The sequence below is a fragment of the Setaria italica genome, chromosome III (assembly GCF_000263155.2).
Source record: "Setaria italica strain Yugu1 chromosome III, Setaria_italica_v2.0, whole genome shotgun sequence".
In the NCBI taxonomy this organism is placed as follows: Eukaryota; Viridiplantae; Streptophyta; class Magnoliopsida; order Poales; family Poaceae; genus Setaria; species Setaria italica.
Genome location: NC_028452.1, coordinates 48,736,699 through 48,742,059, shown reverse-complemented (window position 1 = coordinate 48,742,059; position 5,361 = coordinate 48,736,699). Strand labels below are relative to the sequence as shown.

Genomic DNA, 5,361 nt, shown 5'->3' with positions numbered 1-5,361 from the left:
CGAGCACGGAGCCACGGCTGCTGGTTGCTCCAGAGAGGGTAGTGAGAGGCCACGGTGGCAGACTGCTCTGGAAGTCTATCGGTGGAAGCAGGATGGCAGAGCCGACGCCGGTCGCCTGATTCGATTGGTTGTCCAGATTCTTGCGCTGCACAGCTCTGCTCTCTCTCTCCGCGTGCCAAGATTCAAGCGGTGTCGACGGCCGCCGGTGGTTGCTGATGTGCTCTCCCATCCCCACCGCCACCGGGCGGCGCATGCAGCCGCTCGAGCGGGCGGCAGCGCGATCCGCCGGTCGAGCGAGCCGGCGGCCCAGCGTGCGGAGCGGACCAACGGCGATAGGTGCGGCCAGGCAAATGGAGTTCGCCGATTCTTCGTGGAGGACTGAGACCTGTCCCGGTGTGGCGGTGTCACCTGTGGACTCTCGAGTCTTCTTCTTTCTGTTTTTTTTTTTATAACTGATTGGATTTCCGGACCCACGTACCAGCGTCGGTGAACCGTAGCTCAGCCTCTGAGAATTCGCCCAGTCCAGCAACATTAATATAGAGTAATAGTAGGTACGGCTACCAGCTAGAGAAAAGCATCACCAGCTAAGTATAACCAACCACCACTCTCTACAACTCCCTCTAGACGCAAGACCATACAGAGTTCCAGCTAGCTATTACAAGGTACTTAGATTTATAACAGATGTCTACTCATCTCTCAAACACCCTCTAAGCAAAAGACTAAACAGCAAAAGAAGAAACAGCAAAAGAAGAAACAGCTAAATAATAATGATAGTTGGAGTTTCATCTTCCGAGACACCATATCGATCCAGAGTTGCTCCTTCTCCTTGTTCAGGATCTTCCATTTCTGCATAAAGGAAATTGCACGGTACAAACCTAGCAACATCAGGGGAGGGAACTACTAAATTGCTAAATCATTAAGGATAAGCCATAAACTCCATGGCACACAGCCAAATAAGAAAACAATATTTTTGATGTGCTTATTAGATCCCTCTATTAGTATCTCTCGAAGATCGTCCACATTTGTTTGTTGGTGTAAAGGGCCACTCTAAAACATCTCTATATACACACCAACAAAATTGAGCAACAGCACATTGAAAGATAATGTGGTCTGTGGTTTCTACCTGTCCATATAATTTGTATTCAATTTCCCCACGCCAATTTCTTTTCTTCAATTGTTCTGCAGACTGTATTTTGTCGTTACATAGTTGCCAAAGGAACACTCTAATCTTCAAAGGTAATTTAGTTCTCCAGACACACATCATCCATTTATTAGTAAAACCTGAGAATGTCAATGTCAGTTCATTGTACAAGAACATGAGAAGTTTCTTCTAAAGGTTAAGGATGTATTTGGTTGAGCTGTAACTTTTGAAAAAGTACCTATGAGTTGTGGGATGTGGAAAAGTAGCTGTGAGCTGTGGGCCGTGGGCTGTGGAAAAGCCGTTTGGTGAAACAGCTGTGGCTTTTGGAAAAAGTAACGAGCGGACCCACATGTCATTCGTATAGTACCCCTCCCCTCTCTCACCGACGAGGAAAGGCCGGGGAGCACCAGTTGCGCCGCCACCCTGCTGCTACTACTTGCGCTCGGGAGGAGAAGAAGGGGCACCGCAGCTCCTCTCCTCCGCGCCAGCCCGTTGCCGCTCCTCCCCTCTGCACTGCAACTCTCGGCTCCTCTCACTCCGCCGCGCGCTCCGCTAGGAGAGGAGGAGCCCAAGGAAGGGGCGCCGCCACCGGGAGAAGAGGGGGCCAGGAAGGGGCGCCGGCATCGGGAAAGGAGGAGCCCAAGGGAGGGGTGCCGCCACCAGGAGAGGAAGGGCCCAAGGAGGGGCGCCGCCGCCGGGAAAGGAGGGGCCGTCCTCGCACCCGCCGACTGCTGCCGCCCCTTCACTGCTGCTCGTGCCCGTCCCACACCCGCACACCGCCGCTGCTCCCCTCCGCGCCACTCCTCCCCAATGCTTCTTGCTGCTCACCGTCCGCTCCCTGGGCCGTCAGCCGAAGGTCCACCTCCTCACTTGCCAGCCAAGAACTCCGGCAGCGCGCCACCGGAGCCCACCGCTGGCCGGGAGAGGAGGAGGGGTCCGGGGAGGGGAGCCCGCGAGCAGTGGCACCTGCGGGGATCCTCTGGGTCCAGCAGGAGCGGAGAAGAAGAGAATACGATGGCAAAAAAAAGAAAGATTGAAGGGGCACGCTGCTTTACGAGTGGCAGACGGGTAATTTTGAGCGAAAACTGCCCACCGCAGCCGCTAAAAGCACGGTCCAAGCTGTTGCAGGAAATGAACTATACGGAAACCGCTTTCCACCTAGGAGGAAGTTGGTCCTTTTGGTTGATTTTCAGTTTTTTAAAAAGCCACAACACTTTGAAAGCGCAACCAAAGGATCCTCATCCTCCGTGTTGTAACACGTTTCAGGAATATAATAATATTGTTATTTTAGTTTTGTCAAGATCAAACCGTACCATCAGCTCTCGTGGTGAATCTAATTAAAGCTATAAATTCTATGACAGTAAACTATATAACTTTTTCTTAAAATCTCATTCCACATCAGCGACACTTATTAAATGCATACGATGATTAAGCAAGTCTCAAACCAAAGCCAGAAATTAAGCATGTCGATCCGGAGTACGGACAACACAAGCGATCTTCCCCGGCCCCCTAGACCGTCTCGGACTTGGCGATGATGTGCTTCCGGGGGTCCTTCCGAACCTGTCGAACGACGGCTCCGCGGCGCTTCCTCCCCCACCGCAGCTCCTCCAACGAAGCCAGCTTGTGCTCATGCTCCACGGTCTTCATGTCGCGGACCACCTGCTGCCACGAGTCCCGCGAAGAAATGGTGCTCCACCACCTCCACACGTTCCTCCTCGACTCCAACAGGTACCTGAACCTACCGGACTCCGCGATGTGGTGACAGTTGGGTAAGTGCGCGAGGTCGGCGAGGGTGAACTCGTCGCCGGCAAGGTATTTGCGGTCACCGAGCCTCTGCTCGTAGACTTCCAGGACCTCTTCTAGCCTCCTTCTTTGCATGTCAATGTCATTGTCATCGTCACCCTCTTCGTCCAGGGGGAAGGCCAAATGGCAGAACAAAGCCCGGCTCGGAGGGTTGAAAGCGTGCTCCTCGTTGCGGAGCCATTGCTCAACTGAAGCCCTCCCGAGGGCATCATTCCCAAGGAGGAATGGACATCCACTGTGCTCATACGTTTCTGCTATATAACGGCAGATTCCTCTGGAATCTGGAAATAGAAATGTACAGTGAGCTGCTGAAATTAAAATACCATTGGAATATCACTGGCAAAATTTCTGAATCCATTTTCTGTTGACCTCCGCGAAGAAATGAATCTCTACGATTTCATGAGTATCACTATCACCTATTAAGAACTAAAATATTACGGGCAGTTCATCTTGAATTCATTCCCTCCCATCTATTTGTCTGTTTACAGCAACAGTTTGTTCTGCAATCCAAATTAACAGCACACGCGATTGGAGTATATAATTCTAAAAGTTGCCTTCCGGCTTTAGCTAAATAAGAGCACAATGTTTTACATCATTCTTGGGATTCAAACATTCTTGATGAAGACATTATTGTGTCCTGGGATGCCAATGCGTAACAGATTTCCTTTATGGAAAGAAACGCACGCATAACAGTTATCCCCATAAGTCCACAAACAATATCCAATTGTTTTTGCACGTAAACGCAAAAGGAATACAATTCTTTTTGCACTAATAGTAACAAGGAACTGGTATCATATTAACTTTAGCAAATGCAAGCCGCATCACAACTTTGCATAGTTATGCAGTTTTCTTGCAAAAAATTTGTTGTAAGTTCTGTTGCATCCAACTGCATCTGAGACAGGAGAAACTATTAACTCTTTTGAGACCAACTCTTCTGACTCTAATCAATTCAAGGATTTGCAGCCCACCAGGCACCAGTTGTGTTCTAAATGCATCAAAATGAACCAAGCTATATTGTCGTTCAGTTGCTATAAATAACAGCATATAGTCAAATTCGAAAATGTCAACCACATTAAACCAATTCTATTCTCCTTTAATTTAGACTGCCTTTAGTGTATTAGCTACTTTGCTGCTATCGTGCATGATTTTGGAGAACTGAGTACTCACTTAGAACAAACAGGGGAATATTAACTGGACCCGTCAATACCATGCCAAAATGAACGGATATATGATGGTGAAAATTCGCTCTCAATTTTGGCAGAAAAGAGCTCAATAATATATTTTAAAATTGATAAATGCCAATTTAAGAGATTGGTACAAATTTCAGCCAGGCTAGCCAGATATCACAACTTTCTGACATAGCTAGTTTCCTAGCGACAACTAATAAACAACCTATCTCCTTGTAGCAACCTAACTTGAATATTATCGAATGGTGAAAAATATAAGCTTCAAGGAAATGGAGGTCTTGAGGAGAAGCCTGACTTTGGAATGGTAGGTGACTTTCATAAGATTCAAGTATTACCTTGTAGAAATACAGGCCCATCATAGAATGGAACTGGAGCATGTGACGATGCCTGCAGAGTGCGCACGAAGAAAATGCAATAATGATATTTTGACAGTTTAAAATCTTCAAAGAGTTTCTTCTTGCCGGAAAAAAAAACAAGAATAGAAGACTCCAAAGTACCTGCAGTCTAAGCATGCTCCTGTAAGAGGTCTTGACAGTCTCAAACTTGATATTCATCTCATAGAGGCATGCAAGCACCCTTGACACATCAGTAAGATAATAGATTTCTCATGATACACCTTCACAATAGGTGCTCCAGTACCCATACTTGTCATGATGGCATTGACGACATAAGTTACTAATGCTAAAATGGCATGAAATGAAATGTATAACTCTTTCGTCCTCAGATATACTACATTCCCTGCCTCTCTGATCAAGCAAAGAGAAGATGCTTAAAGTGGGAACCAAGAAAGAAATCAATGGAGGTAGAGAATAGACCGAAATGTGGCAAACAAAAGAGAAAGGAACGAAAAAAGAAGGGACAAAGCAAAAGCGAACGAAATCTTAGTGCGCACAAGACCTTTAGCTTTAGGGCTATGGTTTTTTTCAGCATCAAATTTACAACCCCACAATCCCTAGGTTTTTGCTAAGAGAAGAGACCTTCTTACGCCACGAGACGGCACGCGGCGGGGCCGGAGAGGTCGAATCCGGGGCCTCCATGGCCGGACCGGGGGCCCACGACACTAGATCCGTCGTCTGGCGGCGGTGGCCTCGCCCGCGTGGGCTAACACCTCCTCCCCGGCGTGGCCTGTGGCTACGCGCGGAGACGGTGAGGGCCTCAAGACCAGGGGTGGGGTCATTGAAAGGATCTTGATGTCGCATAGAGAGGGTGAATAGGTGTAACATGAAAATG

General features: G+C 48.1%; 1 pseudogene; it reads right to left on the bottom strand.

Annotated features, from left to right (window-relative positions):
• Window positions 1-2,491: 2,491 nt before the first annotated feature.
• On the bottom strand, window positions 2,492-4,940 carry LOC101784425 (annotated as a pseudogene).
• Window positions 4,941-5,361: the final 421 nt, after the last annotated feature.